Source organism: Passer domesticus, chromosome 4 (genome assembly GCF_036417665.1).
Source record: "Passer domesticus isolate bPasDom1 chromosome 4, bPasDom1.hap1, whole genome shotgun sequence".
Taxonomy (NCBI): domain Eukaryota; kingdom Metazoa; phylum Chordata; class Aves; order Passeriformes; family Passeridae; genus Passer; species Passer domesticus.
Genome location: NC_087477.1, coordinates 19,169,185 through 19,186,954, shown reverse-complemented (window position 1 = coordinate 19,186,954; position 17,770 = coordinate 19,169,185). Strand labels below are relative to the sequence as shown.

The following is a 17,770-nucleotide window of genomic DNA, read 5'->3' as shown; positions in this document are numbered from 1 at the left end:
GATGTCTCTGTGACTTATAACAGTCTGGAATATGTGCTAAACAGTGATTTTTTTTTACATGATTTTTTTTTCTGAAAGCTGTGCTTATTCTTACAGCCAGAGGGACCTTTTGGTGAGTGTGGCCTGACATTGTTGTCTGTGGCTTAAAACAAAGCAGTGAAAGACATTCCCTTTTGCTAATTTTCCAGTGCGTTTCTGGAAACTCAGACCATGAAGTTTGCCTCAAGAAATTGGTTCAATGTGGCTAAGACCCTTGTTTACTTGTTCTCAATTAAGTAAGCATTAATAAGCTGTTCCATTTGCACACAGATTATCCAGAGAGGGTATTTTTACCCTCTTTGGGCAACTTTGGCAGTACTATATTAAATCATTGTTTTATAGTCCAAGGGTAAAACTATTGGAGCTAAAAAATCTGATATTTAGAAAATATATATTCTTAATTCCAGTTCTGCTTTGCTTTACAACTAGTTTCTTAGTCTCACTGAAGAATGAGTGTTAGTTTTGTTACTTTTGGACACACTGGAAAAATGAAATGGAGTGTTTATTGGACCTCTGATATGAAAAGTTTGAGATCCACGGCAAGCGATTTGAAGTATTCTTAGTGAGCATTTCTCCTGGGCTGTTCTTGGGAGCAGACATTGAATTAGTTGCCTTTGATGTTGGTGATATCTGTTTATCCTTGAATTAGTTCTGCAAATTTAGATTTTCTTTTTGTACCAGCAGTGTGCCAGTGGTGACCTAGAAGCACGTGTTCTGCAGCTCAGCTCGTGTCCTTTATCAGAATATTTTACTGTTCTGCCTACAGTGGCACCACTTCCAATGCAGAAGTTGGTCCAGCCATGACTGGCAGCTTGCTGGAGCCAGGCATTAAAATACCCATCTGCTTTTGATTGCTTGTAGGATGCTCTTTCTCTGAACTGGGGAATAGTCTCTCATTTTTAGTTTTGAATTTTCCGTTTGCTGCTGTAGGGAAGCTGAGTGAAGACTGGAGTTAGCCTGTGAAGAACCATGAGACAGCTGAGGGATGGACAGATTGAAGGACTAAATCCTTTCCTTCTCCTTGCAACACAGGGCAAAAATACCCTGGAAACGGACTCATCCCAGTCTGTATTAGCTGTGGGGCAGCTGAGATGACAGTGATAGGGGCCCAAAATATGTGACTGAAGGTCTGTGCACAACACAGCCTCAAACCTGGCCCCCAGCAGGTACCACTGCAGGAGCAGGAGCTCCTGGAAGGAATTAGTCCTCTGTCTTGGCTACAGCAGAATTAATTTTGGAAGTCTCTCTTCACTTTCCTTACTTCTTTCCTTACTTCTCCTTGCTTCTGTGTCATGCCAATGTGGTCTTTATATTATCAAACCAAGTTGGCCACTGAGAACTTTATCTAAGCTGTCGTTTGTATTTCACTCTGTTGTGATGTCTGGAATTGGTGGAGATAAAGCATGGGCTTTATTTTCTGGACTTCATTTTACATGGCTGACATCTGGCAGTCTAGATCTGCATACTTAATTGTCTAGCTCTTAAAATCTTTGTTAAGAGAACATTTAGGAATGTTGGCTTGATGGCTGTAAGATTTCTGTGTGGAATAGTCACAACTCAGCCTTTCTTTTTCTTTTTTTAAATAATTTTTGTTTTGTTTTGCTGCTAAAATGAAGCCACAGGGATGATAAAGGACCACGAGAGGGCACTCTGGCTCTTTGAGTGCTCCTTACTAAACTTTTACCACTGAGGATTGCAAAAGAGAATAAAACCTTCAGAAGAATAATGCTGATTTATTTCTTACAGAAGAAATTACAAACAGGTATATATTTTCTAGCTTATAAACAATCTTGGTAGTAATTATGCACAAAGATGACAGCACTGGTTTTGTAAAATATGTAAAATAAGAAGATACACCATGGATCTTTCCTGACAATTACTTTTTGGATTTGAAAACAAATGAATTTTCCAGTTTATGTATTTTTCTTGACTCTGTCAGTCTGGTAATCCTACTGGGTAAAATACACAGAAACAACAATTTGAGCTTGTTCTTGACTTTTTTTTCATTTTCTTTTTCTTTTTTTTAAAGATATCTACCAGTAAGCACACATGATTACTTCACTCAAAGCATCCTGACTTGACAGGGAATGATGTTCAGTATTTGCCTCTGTGTGTATTTGGCCATTATGATTTTAATAGAAGTAGTGTATTAGTTGAGACGTCTGAAATAAACACACAAAATGCTCATGCTGGGGTTTTCTACCTCTGTGTCAATAGGAGTGATTTTTGACTCAGCTAGGGAGCTGCTGAACACCGATCACAGTTTCTCCTAGCAGACAGGTTACAGTGTTAGACTTTTGTAGCCTTTCTCACTCAGCCAGATTCTTTCATCTGTTTTTAGACTTGGTATGGACCCTACTGAAGAGATTCTGCTCCAAGTGCTTTCCTCTGTGAGTTACACCTTACCAGACTCCCCAGTAACAAAACTTCTGACTGTGTTTCACCGTTTTGTAGTTCCAGCGCCATCGGTCATTTCAGTGAAGGCAGCCAGTTGTTTGGAGTTAGCCAAACAACACAAAAATGCCCCCACTTCGTGCACCTTTGACCACTGTCACTTCAGGAGCAATTGGAATAACAATCCCCACAGTCTCAGCCCCAAAACAGGGCTCAACCCCATTGCACGTTTTGTTTGGCTGTCCCTGGCATTCAGCACAGCGCTGCCTCCATGACAAGGAAGGATGGGCTCGCTGAGAACCCCTGGGTGTTGCTCTTAGCGAGGCTCTGACAGGCAGAAGGCTCTCAGGCAGTCCCTGACTCAGCCCCAGACCCCATCTTTTGCAGATTATAGGCTCTCTTCCTGGCCAGTCACCAAGAAATCCTTCCCAACAAGCCTGATTCCTATTACTAGCACAGGGGGGCAGAGCCCAGAGCACTGCATTAACCCATCCCTGGCCAGAGTATGGTTCATATATTCTATCATCTTAATTTTGTTTCAAAGCTTCTGATTAGGAGTATGTGTCTCTGTCTTCATATGTATCAAATGGACACGACAAAATTACAGAAAGTTTTCTTTAAGTTGGTTTGAAAACACAGAGGATCCCAATTTTTAACAGTGGCAGAAAGTTAGAATAGCAGTTGTTGAGGAACTGGTTAAAATACATTGTCAGTGCCTCAAGTTCACAAAACACTGAGTAGGAACTGTGGGGTTGAGGGGAAGGTTTGTTTTCATGGCCTGTGGAGGGCTGGCAGTTTGAAGTTATTCCCTCTGCATAAATATGGCAACATTTGTAAGCTACTCCAGATCACTTGCTGGAATGTAAAGTCAGCAAAATTCTGCACTTCAGAAAATGACTGTACAGCAGGACTCCTGTAGAGGAAGTATTTTGTGTCTCAATAAGACAATGTGTTCAGCTGTTTAGTTGCTTTAATGGTGCTCCTTAAGGCACGAATTGTGGTGCATTTCCTCACTTCTGTTCCTTCCTCACAGAAGAATTTCTGTCCTGAGCTGCTTCCCTTTATGCACTGTGGGGAAGGTTGTTATTTCACAGAATGATTCACTGTATTTATCATTTGGGAGAAATCGTGCCTCCATCTCAAATTTCCTCTCCTCCCTAGTATTCACTGGCAGCCAGGAGTCATGGTCAAGATTTGGATTCAAAACTCAGCTGCAAATTAAAGATCAGAGCCAAGCTAGTAGCTGGTATCCAAACTAGTGTCCAAAGCACCGAGCGAGACATGGGGATCCAAAGCAGCTCCTGTGCTGAGCACAGAGCTGCCCACCACTGGCATGGGGGACAGATAAAGGCAGGGTGAATGCTACATTTGAATTGTCATATGGTTCAAGGAGGTTCCCCCCCAACTTGAGACCTTCACTCAGGACTGCTGCCTTTGGGGGTGAGACTTGGTACATTTCTGGTTTGTGGCACCTGGCCAGAATGTATGGAGACTTCTGCAGTTCATTTGTCTGCCTGCGAGGATTCAAACTTCTCACCCACATGCCTCAGTTCTTTTCCATGTCCCAGGCCTGTTCCTGTCTATTATTCAACAACTGTTTCGTGCAGAATACAGAGGACCATCTGGCAGCAAAAGCACTCTCTTTTTTAGCTCTGCTAATTGTACCAGATGCCTTCCATGGATTCTCCAAACCACAGTAGTTTTAGTTCTCAAAATGTTGATGATACATAAAGATAGCAGAAAGTAATATAATGTGGTAAATTGCTTTTTGGAGTGATTTCATGGAATATAAAATACTTAAAGATATAAAATGTAACAAAAACACGTGTCAGACAAATGAGAACACAGGAAATCTGAGGTAATTTCCCTTTGGGATACTGAAAATGTTACAGGCTACGCGGCTGCTGTGTTCCCCAGGAGACTGCAGTGGCACTTGTGGAAACATCTTCTTGGTGCTCTCTTAATTCACGCTGCATTCTCTTTTTTGAAGTTGGACACCTTTGCTTTTTTCTTCCAACACTAGGTGAAATAAGCCTGTAAAATACTTTTTTGGAGGAGTAATGCCCTGCCGAGTGTTTGAAAGGCTGGCTGTGAGGGAAGTTCCAGTTGATATGTATTTGACTCACACTTGAGAACTCAGATGTTCTGGTAACTAGGTCACTTTGGCATCAGTCTTGTGAAACTGTGACAGTTTTTGTGGCTTCTCTGCTGAGTTTCACACTCAACAACTTATATCCTGCTTATACATGCCAAACATCTGCGCCTATTACTTTCCTTTGTGTTATATTGAAAATCTCCCAGTTCTTGACATTAGAATGGGTGGCTGAGAAGCTGGTGAGATCAATTAGTGTTCTAACTATTAGAGAAGGACTCTTGACAAAAAAATAACCCTGGCCACTGTTAGTTCAGGTTCATAGATATTGAAATTCTGCTATTTTGCAGAATTTAAAGAAGTATAATCAACCTTGGGGTCATAGCTAAGCTACTGAAATAAGCAGCAAATCTGGCTGCTGCTTTGAGGCTATTGAAGACTTTTCCCTGCTTCAGTTCCTGACTGATATGGGAGACACAAAATAACCTGAGATGAGGATCACAAAACAGCCAAACCAAATCTGTGTATTTAGAGGATTATCCAAAATCCAAATGTTTAAATGAAACTTGCAAAGCTACCTTTTCCATGCATCCTGAAGCTCCATCCTTTCTTTCATCATGGGAGGAAAGGAGTGCTGACTCAGTCGTCTGTACTCAGAACACAATTGTGCTGACAGTCCTGGGAGATAAATATGGCTGAGGACCTCTGGTAAAGGGGTTGAAGCCATGTATTATTCTTAGGAAGAGAAGTATTGTCAAAGACCATCAGTGAAACGTGTAGATATCTTTGTAAGACTTCCAAATTTCAGCAAAATTGTTATACCCTGAATAATGGTAGATTTAGGCTTTGCCAAAATGCAGCTGGGCAAATCTGTTACTTCCCATATGGAAAGCAACTGTTCAAGCAAGTTATATAATTATACATTATAACATTGCTTCTGTCCAAAACCTAGGGCTGCTGCAGACATAAGCCAAGATTTTTTTCTTAAATTGCTATAACTAGATTTTTTTTTTTTTTGGATGTGTGTGTTATTCAATTAAAGCCACAAGGGAGTAAACAATTCCATTCTTTTCTCTTTCCACCCTCACCATTCCCATATCTGATGATTTACCATTAACTATTCTGGGACATGAGTTGGCAGTTTTGGCCTTGCTGCTCTGTGTTGGTTTTCCTGGGTTGAGGCTAATGGAACAAGAAGCATTTTCTTGCTTTACTAAGCCTGATTTCCCTGCCCTGCGCTACCAAATGTGGATTCTGAAGTTGATATCACAACATAAAGAAGTCAATGTAAATTAAAGAAAGCAAATTGGAGAACAAACAGATCTTCCCCTCATTTTGCATAAAAACTTCTAACAGTGTTCAGAACTTCGTGCTTGTCTTTTGAACCCTCTACATATATTTACCTTATGCAGCAGAGGTCTACATTAAAAACTAATATCCCCAAAAATGGGAAGGAAAATGCCAGTATTTGGAAGAATATTAGCCTAAATAACTTGGAACTCTACTAGATCTGGTAACCTGAGAAAGTAGTTAGGGTTGCAAGACCTATCCACTCTCTTGCCAAGATATCCGTGCTGCTTTTTAGATGGTGATGGCTGAGAGACCAAAGGACATCTGGATTTCATGTCAACAGATGACTTTCACTTTACCACAGCAGTTTTACTCCAACTTCGACCTGGTGTAATTATGATCTGGTTTAAGCCTAACCCAGCAAAATGCTGTGTGTGTTTAACCTGGATCACAGGTAGACAATGGGATTAATCTAAATAATTTTGCTGCAGCCCAAAGGCTTGAGGTAGCCTGAGGGATGGAGTGGTGCAGGAGGTGACAAGGTGGCCTTCCATGTCAGGTCCAATTTATGATGGTTTAAAATGCTTTGTAGTCTTCAGATTTACTGTGCTTCTGTATGATGTACTTCCGTAAAAAATAAAAGACATTGGGTACAGAGCTGAGAGGCAACAAAATGAGCAAAATGTTTTAAGACATTGTAGAGGTACTGTGCTGATTTAAGGTACCAATTTTGCTGCAGGAAACTTGGAAATTGATTGTTCGTCATTGGTAACAACACTGCCTATTCAAGACATGGCATCAATGCATTTGGAACATGGTGATTAAAAAAAAAAAGGCATTTACTGACTAAAAAGGAGTAAAGTGAATAAAGTGAATAGAACTGCTGTTTGCATGTGAATGAGTGAGGTTGTGCTCCTGTGAGTGAGAAAAGGTAAATGTTGGGCTGTGGTGTGGGTGTGTGAGCTACCTGGGGAGCTGTCTGGAGGAAATCTGAGGAGTTAGACACAGCAATTTTTTTCAGGTGGAGGTAGATGCTGTTTTCTCCTGACAGAGGCGTCACTGGACATATTTGCTCTCAACAGTTGTGGACAGCTGGAATTCCAGAGCCAATGCTTAGAGATTTGGTGCCTGTGCTTGTCGTGGTGCTCATGACAGGACATTACCAAAGTGGACAGACTGTTTATGGTGTAAAACACAATGGTTCTCTCTGAGGAGCAAAGAACCACTCTGCTTTTCTCTGCTGCTCTTCTGTTTGGCTTTTCCTGAACTTTGACCAGCTTGGTCCGTGAGAACTCCACAGCTCCTGGCTGCAGGTACTCAAATGCTCTCTCCAGATTAGAATGAGATAGGGAACTGCATCCCCTTCTCCTCACCTCCTGTCTGGTTTCCCAGGACAGGAAGGAGGTACAATGAGCCTGGGCTCTCTCTGAGTGGCTGGGGGAGGCATGGGGGATTGGGAATATGGACAAAAAGACCAGCTCTGCCACCTCTCCAGGGTGTGCCAGTGCTACCAAGCACTGTTTGTTCTTCACCCAGAAAAATCCAGATGGGTAAACCTGAGGAGGAATTAGTGAAGAGTTTGTTTACCTTCAGAAATAGAGAAATGAGAGTGTTCAGGATTTTTGTGAAAAATCCTGTCTTCTCAAATAAGCTCTTGGTTTCAATAATATTGCTGAGTTTTTGTGAGGCACAGTTTCCCTCAATTTAAACCACTGTTTTTCATAGGAAATTTAATTAAAAAACATGTATGTCTTGCTAAATGGAAGCCTGTATTAGAAAAACAGTGGAGGTTTTCTCAAGCCAGTACTTGTCTGGTTCTGGCATTAGCAAAGGAATTGCTTTTAAAAGACTTCTCTTATGAGAGCAAAACAGAACCAGGATCTAAAATCTTAAGATTTGATTTAGAACACAATTATTTTTTTCTAAGTTGAATTTTAATAGAAAAAATGATGTCTCAGGCTTATAAAAATCTCTGAAAATTATTTATCTTTAAGAATATTTCAGGTTTCATTCTCACTTTTTGTTTGTTATACTGCTACAAACTGATGCCTGATGTTGTATATAAATCTTAATCTAGTGGACACTTCCTGGGATGCTTCCCACCTTGTCTTTAATGGTGGACATCAGCTTATGGATATTATGGGGCCTTTGACCTTTTCTTATGAAAGAAGATTAAAATAACCTCTATATATTTGCATTTATGTTTTCCCCTCAAACAACAAAACCATTTTTTAGTTTTGGAAGTAAAATATATGTTTTTTAAAAGAAAGTTCCATGGTATTTGAAATAAAATATATAAAAGTAGCTGCTTAACAGTTCTGAGGGTCAGTTATAAAAAGTAATTTTTTTCAGTAGCCAAGTCCATGAACAGTTTCTTTTCAGGCCTCTGAGCATTAATCACTTTTAAGAAAAATAAGACCTCTTTTTAATTGTTGGAACTACATTTTTTTCAATTTTATTCACTTAAGCAAGTGGAAGGCTCCCATGGTTCTCACCCCCCTCATACTTATTTTTCTTTAAAGCAAGTTTTGACACTTTAAATGGGCCACTGTTTAACAAATTAGGATTTTTATTAAATGACTTCACAAAATGTTATGTTTTCATAATTTTTAAACCGGCTGTTGAAAAAGAGAGGTGCTGGTGGAAAGTTGAGCTGGCTTAGCACAGACCATCAGCTGTTCATGCTAGTCTGGGTGGGACACAGACCAAACTGTCTCGCTGCCATCACAGCCTGGTTAGTGGCTCTTACTCCTGAAGGATTGCCCTAAAATTCCCTCTCATCCCTCAGCTCCTGTGAAAGGTTCCATTCCCAAAACTCTGCTTAGTGAAACTTCTTTAGATGTTCTGAGATTTCTAATTCCCAGACTTCTCCGTTTGTGTTGTCACAGTGGAGCTTAAGAACTCACTGATCTGGTGAGTTTAACTTTTCCCATTATCCTGCAAACTGCTGGTTTTCTCAACAAGTACTTTAAAAATGTCCTGATCATTATTTTCTTCTTCTTTTCTTCCCAGACTTTGCTGAAAAATTCTGCTTGATAGAGGCCACAATATTGCCCAGTGCTGCACCTTCCTGACAGTCTTGTCTCTGTCAGCTCCTGGTATACATTCCTTCAGGTTGCTTCAAGTTTGAAATTAGATAAATTTATAGCTCTAAATCACTCTGTTGCTTACCTGAATCTGCTACAATAATTCCTTTTCCTGTTGAAAACCTCGGGGCATAGTGGGATACAACTGGAATTGTATTGTTGGGAAGTCAGTGCAGAGCAGAAATGACAGCTGAGTGCCTTATGGAAATGAAATATTATGTGGAATCTCGCTATGCAGCAGTTACAAGAACAAGGAGAGAGGCTTGAGAGCCAGGAAATAGGGAGGCCTGAAGAAGAGACTTTACAGAAAGAGGAGTTTGGGCACTCCAAAGGAGTGGGCTATGATCATCTCCCATTTCCATGGCTATCTGTATCAGAAACAGTTGTGTTTAAGTAACTGTTTCTTAGCTCCCCTGACATTATGCATCCTCTCCAACTATTGCTTCATATAGGTTTTGTTATTAGCAGGACAGAAATTGTATAACTATTGTACAACTGTAACATCATTGGAAATCTGCATTGCTCAACATAAATTCATTCTGAGCGTCCCAGACTGCAGTGTGTGATGAGAGATCTGAGCTGTCTGGGGAATCCAAACCATGGGAAAAAAAAATAGGGACACTAGAACTCCTAAAAACATGAACAGCTTTTCAAAATTATAGTTTGGGTCTGATTTTTTTTCACCTAACTGTTTTCTTTATGGTTTAAGTTTTTCATTTTTTAACATTCTTCTCCATATGTGCATTTCTCCCCTTTCCTATTGTGCTCTTGCAGCTGTAGAGCTGACACTGGTTATTATGTAATTTATCCCTTCTTTAACACTTAAAAAAAATTAGTAGAGTTCCTGAGTAATTTCATTTGCTAAGTGGAAACAACAGTAATTTTGTATGTTGAAGGCTTTCTGATTTCTGAAATTCTGAGTCTTTTTTATTTAACAAGTTTTTCAAGGTCTGAAAAGTTAGTTAAAAAATCCTGAAAGATTTTGATGTAAACTCTCAGTTCCAGAAGCAAGGGCTATGTGCAAAACACTAAATTTTGATTGCAAGTTTCACAGGAATATTTGTACAATATTTAATAACTAAAATCTGAGCACTCCAATGCTTTTATCCGTCAAAAAATACAGGGAATTTGAGCTTTGGGGATTTTTAGCTACTGAACAACTTGAAGTCTGGTAAGGAAACACAAGAAGAGAGAGAAATGAGACACCATTCAAAGAGTACCAAGACATTATAAAGTTAAATCTACCTAATTTTTGGATGTCAGATTCTAGCTCTTAGATGAAAATCATTATAGGTTTTACAGGTAGGGGTGTAAAGTTTTTTAGGACTTTGTGTGTGTAGTTTCCGAAAGGGAAATAAAATGTGAAATTAAAACTCTGAAATGCTTTACAAAAGAGACAATGACAAAATATCTATGTTCTCTTGGTTTTTTTTTTTTTTTTTTCCCTCCTCTCTCCCTTTATATCACAGTTTCCTTTCTTGGTAAAGGTTTCTTCTGTATCCCTGTTTTTTTCTATGGCACTTTATCTTCATACTATGAGATCAGCTGTCAAACATGGTTTGGAATGCCAAGATAAATGATCTTCCTGCCTCTTATTGATTTATTAATCACCACAACAAAGAATAGCCAATGTGCACATCATTTAATTATTTACTTCTAATATTGATGAAATATAAATTAAAAGTTAGATACAATGCCAAAGTGGAGAATATTTGTGAAACAAAGCCAGGAAATTTCGAAGAATGACACTAGCATTCCTCTTTTTAGATTTTATCCTGAAATACTCAACTGGATAAAAATTGCTTGTAATATAGCACCAGACTTTATTAATGTGCTGTTACTGAACCCTTGGGTAGCATTACTTCATCTGATTAATAGCTGTAACCACAATGTTAAAATTGGTAGTTAAATTGCTATTATGTATCATTAATTCACACAATCAAAATACTTTGCAGATTAATTAATTCCCAAAATGACCTTGTAAAAGAGACAGCAGTATTGTGTCCATCAAGAAAATGACTGGTTTTACAGAGTAGGAAAAATTCCTCTAAGGGATTTTTTTAGAGCAGAAGATTTTAGAGTGCATCAAAGACTGTGGATGTTGAACTCCAGGTACACAAGTTATCACAGTCCTTCTCTGGTCCGGTGGCAACATTATCTGAGTTTTGAAATGAAGAACGGATTTTTGAATTAATCCATACAGAGTATATGTTTTGCCTGGTACCTGCTTATCATATGAACATCTGCCATGTGGTTGTGGGATAACTGTGGGATAATGCAATGTGAATATATGAATATATGATTCTCCTCCTCCAAATATTTTGCAACAAGCCATAGAGAATCTATTAATTGCTGGCTTAGTGACAGAAGATCCTGTTCAGAAGTGCAGGAAATATCAGAAATAGAAAAGACACATGACATTCTTGGTGAAGTTCTCATATACAGGAATGGTAAGAAAGTCTACTGATAGGGCACTTTTGCACTTTCGCCAGTCAAACAGATCCATGACAGAGCTGTTTCTTTAATCAGCTTAAAGTTTATTTTATGCAGAGCAACCTGTGATGGGCCTTTGGATTGACTCCAAGTATGTCTGTGAGCTTAGTTGGTGTTTCTGATGCAACCATATCAAAAATGCCTGTAAATAAGATGATCAGGAGCTGGAGCAAGGGCAGCTCATCTGACCTGTGCAGACATGGGAACACTGACCCCCTGTTCTGCAGCCCAGAGCTGTCAATATGGGGGTTACAGGGCTTCAAAATCTGACACCACCATTTTCCAGTCATCTGATAAATTGCAGGGAATTGCAGTACACAATGAGTTACTATATGGTTTAGTGAATGCATGCTGTAAAAAATCTGGGCACTTCTCCATTTCAGATCTATTTGGCTTAGAGCCTCTGGATGGAGCAAAACCTCCCTCTTCCCTTTCCTTCAAAACCAACCCAGGTCAATGCTTTCTTTGTGGAGGTTAAATTGCACGGTTTAGTTACCTCCCCTGAACTGAAAGCAGTTCTAGACACAAACAAAAGGAAAAGCTATAAAACACAATAAAGAGAAAATATGAAACACATTATTTTTCTTAAAAACATATTTAATATGTAAACAATACAGAAGCTGTTGTGAATAGTGGCTGCAAGTCTGACAGTTAACCTCTGAGCTCACAGACACTTCCCAGGTTTCCTGCTAAAACATGGACGAGTTAGAAAGGGGTTCTTTGAGTTCTTAGCATAGAATGGTCTATTGCTTCAAATTTCTATATTTGGTGGGATGCTCTGGGGCTGAAAGCAAGTCCCACACCTGATGCTTTGGCTGTGCTGAAGTGGGGGATTTGGTGATTTTAAAGGATTCCACAAGAAAACCTCTCTTCATTCTTACTGAACTGCTATGTATTTGGAGGATTTTGAAATTTGTCGTTTTGAGAATGCACTGTTTTCCTAAAATGGCCAATGATACCTTAGACAGCCTTTTCTCCTCCTGTGAATTCCCAGGACTTTGCCTTTTATGAGAAATGCTTGTGATCCCTGATCTCTTCAAGCAGCACGTGTGCTGGGGGGGAAGAGAGAGTGGCAAGTGGACTAACCCTGCTCTATAGGTTATGGTTTGTAGCAGCCTGTTTCCAGAGACTGGTGCTAGTAACTTCAGTTGCACATGAGATAGATTTCAAGTCCTTCTTCGCATGTTTTTTGTCTTGTCAGTTCCAGTTTTAACTATCTCCAGGGGTGGTGACTCAACCATTTCCTTGGAAAGCCTGTTCCAGTGCTTGAAAACCCACTGATACGGACAAGAATTTAGGTGTCAAAAAAGAGGGATAAAATGTGGAAACAGATAAAACCCCTCCATTTTCCAAGCCATTTAATCAATATTACTTCTTACTGGGCATCAGTCAATTTTTTTTTTTATGTGCTATCCACCTTTCCAAACATCTGCATGACTGTTTAGGAACTTTCTTTTTAGGGGAGTGACCATTATAGTGGTCTTTGGGACAACTGAACAGACAGTGGAATCAAACAGAACTCATCACACCCTCATCAAAGTCTTCCCCTCATCAAAGTCTTCCCTCACCATTCCCAGAGGAATCTGAGGGAAGACTACAACCATTCTGCTAAGCTTCTGTCATCTGGGCTTCCACCCCAATGAAGGAATTAATTTTCCTCTGGGGACATCCATCTCATTTCTACAGAAGGAAATCACTGGAACACAGCCCAGAATTTGGGCCAGTGTATCTATTTAGACATAAACATTTACATGGAGATGAAAAGGCAAAACTCATTCCTCCTGTCAGACCACTAAAGCCTATAGAAATACAAAGGGATTCAACTGATCTAAGGGTTGCACTGGGGAGAGGAAAAGCTACCAAAATTTAAGATGAAAGTAAAAAGCCTCTCTGGACTTCCTTTTTAGATGTTTCCTTTACTCTTTCAAGACTCCTTAAATCATTCTCTTTTGTGGCTAGATCAATCAGAAATAACTGTGCATACCATTTTTGTTCCAACCAAAGTATTTGAAGGAGTTCCTGTAGCCATATTGTCTGGTAAATGGGTTATTTTGGTGATAAAAATATCCTGTTTTCCAGGTAAGAAATTTAAGAAGCTGCTAAGAAATCATCAGCAACTAAATAGGCTCCAGTTGTACTATTCTGCTGCTGGTAAATTGTTCATAGTATCAGTAGGAGTGCATGGATCTCATTTTTCAGTCAGTGGGACAGCACTGTGAATGACTTTTTGCAGGTAAAACAGTACAGGAGAGAAAATCCTACGTTATGGTTTTCACATAACAGCTCTGTCTTGTATGGTCAGAAAAATATGACTTGTCTGCTTCTCTGTCTTGTCAAAAGCCTAAGGCTGGGGTTTAGTGTTGCCAAATCTGAAGATTAGAGAAGATCTTCTAAAAGCAATAATAGTGGGCAAAACCTGGAGCCTCTTACTGCTTTGAATACTAGATGAAAGCAAATGGCATTGTTATTAGTTTGGGAGGCTATATTATACTTGACTTAATGGCAGTCAGCTATGGATGCTCTTTTGGTACATCCTGAAATCCCCAAGGGACTAGATCATGGACTGGCATGGATCAGAGAAATCAGAGCTATATCTTTTGTGTTCATGGCTCATAGTTTGGAATTTCTGTTTTAAGTGCAACTTTGGCATCTCCTAAGTGCAGAAAATTTTGGATGATAAATTTGAAGAATGATGGAAATTTGGTAGTCTTTTTTATGCTTAGATACAGGAATAGAGTTGGAAGAATTCATAAAGAAAATGGAATGTAATACCTTAGAAGTAGCAGGCTAAACATGTGTTCCTTGGTTCATACCATGGCCTGACTGTAGTGTATAAAGCCTTTTAAAATCAGAGGTAATATTAGTGGATCATAAATTCTGTTCTTGAGTATTATGTGTGTAACTCCAATTGACGTCAATGGAAGGCAGAATCTGAACCACTCTAGCTGACATGTGAGAAGGAAAAATGAATAATGAAATGAAAATAACATCTCCTCAATTTGGCTGTAGATCTCTCCTTAAACCATGGTCTTCTGAAATGATTTGTATGAGCTATTATGGTGTTTTGTGGATTACAAAACCACTAAAGAAGGAGACCAAAATAGTTAGAGGTGGTGATTCTGAGTTCATCTGCCCAAGCTGACATGTGGATTTGTTTCTCAGCTGTAGAAGAATCCACAGAAGTCTATACATTGGAGGAAATCACTGAAGAAGTTCCTGTTGGACAACTATCAGTCGAACCAGTCTCAATCAGGGATTCCCTCCAACTCTTGAGCGCTGGTTAACAAGACAGTCTCCTCAACTCAGTCCTTCTCAAGTTTGATCTCCCAAGCTGAGTATCAGTTGTACCTGTGAGCCAGGTTCTGTCTGTGCTCCAGTGAAATTGCAGTCCATGCTCCATTGCTTTCCGCTGGCACAACAAATGTCTGTTGTCAACTAAGGATATTTTTATACCTAAGCCACTGTATATGCAGCTCATACTTGAGCCTAAGAAAAACTGGATCAAATGCTTTATTATGTGTATATATGCTGGTGTCAAGCATTGAAAAGTTTTCTAAAATTTGGATAATTAACAGTCCACTACAAGCAGTGATTAAAATACTTCTAAATCTTTGCCATTTGGATTATCATTCACATTCTGAATCATTCATCAGGGTTTCCTGCAAAATTAGAAGTTTAGGAGTACGAAGCTGCACAACTTGTCTTGGGCAAACACCCCCATCTTAAAATTTTGTGCCTGATCTATCCAAATACACCAAATGTTTTCAGAATCATTCACTGGGACATGAATGTGCCAAATGAAAAAAAAAAAACAACCCTGTAACTTTCTGCATCTCATCACCTCTCAAATAATTTCTTCAGGTAATCCAGCTCTTGAATCAAGTCTTACATAGCTGGTGTCCACTCTTTGCTTGCCAACAGATCAATCCAATAAATGTGAATTATTTGAGGTCAGGAGGAATTGAAAGTGTGCAATTCAATAGTGCAAGCCGGTGCTGTGCAAGATTGTTGTGCTCAATTGTCTTGTAAGAAACCCCATAAATTATAATAATTAAACTATAAAACTTTGTGACAGCTTTGATCCAGTTGCCTAGACAGAACCTAAAGCAAAACACAAATGGATGGATATCTCATCTTCTGGGAAGGGAAGTGATCTACCACAGTTGTTCCCTGAATAGAACAGACACTTAGCTATAGATTTGAAAAGATTTGAAGCTCGAGGGGTATCAGCTGCTTTACGTTTCCGACTCTTGAGACAATTTCATGCTTCTCTGCCTGCAAGATTCTGGATGCACATCTGAGCACCTTGTCTGGTAGTTCTGAGGCTCTTTATAACCCTGAGAACCTAGAGAATAAAGGAAGGAAACAACATATATTTCTTGAATGAAGTGGCTAAATAGCACTTGTGAGTCATGATATGAAAGGAAATAATTTGAATTAGGTGAGATGTGCATGGCAGCGTAACGGAAAGAGAGTCTCCTCATTTTCATCAGCTAATAATCAAAACATTTTGACAAAACTTCTAAAAGAAGCCAAAAATATGGAAACAATTATTTAGAGAAGAATACAGCAAAATTATGTATATGCTTGTATTTTGCATCTTAAGGTAAACTGTACTTTTTTGTTTCCAGATGGATATCCCAGGCAAATATATAGACCCAGAAAAAAAAAAGCAAGATCTCTAAGTGATGTAAACAATCTCACATGTACAAATATATATTTTTTAGTTCCATACTTAAGTTACCATGTTAATTCCAGTGCTTAACAATTGTATGTGCAATTGAAGAGCAGAAGAAATATTCTTGTCACTTACATAAAGAAGTTTTTTTAAAAGTCAAAAAGTGCATGCCTTCTTTGATGTACTATTTGGCAGCCATTTTGACCTTGTTCTTTCTGCTAGGGTTTCAATGTCAATGGCAACATTGTGCAAATAACAGATTTTAAATATGAATTTGTTTTTTATTCAAAACAGTTACCTGCCAAGTCTGAGGTTTAAAAAATCCCAGACATAATTTTTTACCTGGGTGAAAAGAAAGCATCTTAAACTATATTGTGATCTAGTAACTTAGAAGATTTCAGAATCCTGTTCTGTCATACTTGGCAAAGATCTCTCCAGACTCAGACCAAACAAGGGGAACTGCCCTGAAAAAAACTTTTTCCAAAATTATGAATTAGAATCAGATTTTTATAAATACATATAGTCACATGAACAATGTATTATTGCTGTTTTCTTATTCAAAATTTTCCATCATTTTTGCTTGTTCATCGTTCACTTGTTTGCAAAAACATTTGCTAAATGAATAGGGACTTTGAATGGAGGAGGACAGACGGATTATGTGTTACTGCTGATTCAAAACGACACACTGCAAACAAAATACCATTTTGCAAAGATACATTTCATATTCTCCAAGGAACTGAGCACAGCCCTCAAAGTTAAAGTTCAGTTGCTTTTATTTCCAGTCCATGTAACATACTTAATGATTGCTGAGTTCACACTTTTCCTCTTCCTGAATTGTGGACCATATGAGAAATACTTTTGTATACATGTTAGATATCTACAATAAAAGGCAAACATGAAGGTGCAGCAAAGGCCTTGCATTAATATTGTAAATTGTGGGAATGAAGAAGATGTTGTAATGAAGAGCAAGGAATCTCCTTCTTGCAGAATATCAGATCTAATTTCCTTATGAAGTTATCTGAATTGGCAAATGGGACACCAAAGTCCTTCATCCACAGAGCAGAAATGAGGTGGCAGTCAAAGTACTAGTATGGAAGTAGGAAGCAGAAAGAGTCTGACAGAAAATCATATAAACACATAAAAATGCAATCAGAAATAATAAAGAATGATAAAATATAGAAAGAAGGTACGCTATTGGTAACAAGAAGGCATTCTGCAAATACATTAGGAAGAGGACAGAGCTGGTCCACTGCTCAAAGAGGAGGAAAAGCTAAAAATAGATGCCACCAAGATGGTTGAAGAATTAATGAAGTTTTGCTTCAGTCTTCACTAAGAGGGTAAGAAAGCTAGATTGGTATCAACAGCAAAGGGAGAAGTTTTCAGGTTAGAGAAGGAAGGAAGGAAGAAAGAAAAAAAAAAAGAAGATGGCTGGCAATCAAATTAGATTGATTTTCAAATAATCTGTAAGTGCATGACTTCCTCTGTGACCACTCAGGTAGCTCGATGAGAAATGTCAGCATCAAGAATAGTTGGCTCTGAGAGCTTGCAGAAGGATGAGTGGGATCCAGAAGGCTTCTGAAAGACCATGACAGTTCATAAACTTGCGAGTTGCTGCTGACTTCTCTGCTTTACTCCCAGCTGGAAAGGGCATTCCGACATCTCTCAGGGCTCTTTTTTTAGAAAGCTTTCCCCCTCTTT

At 38.9% G+C, this 17,770-nt stretch overlaps 1 long non-coding RNA gene across 1 annotated transcript in view; it reads left to right on the top strand.

The window, feature by feature from the left end:
• Nucleotides 1-17,770, top strand: part of LOC135298658 (uncharacterized) — a 501,452-nt gene that overhangs the window by 41,196 nt on the left and 442,486 nt on the right. The window contains exons 7-9 of the long non-coding RNA XR_010360690.1: nucleotides 8,828-8,929; nucleotides 13,474-13,627; nucleotides 14,557-17,409. This is a non-coding gene — a long non-coding RNA (uncharacterized LOC135298658). The remainder of the gene's footprint in view (nucleotides 1-8,827; nucleotides 8,930-13,473; nucleotides 13,628-14,556; nucleotides 17,410-17,770) is intronic.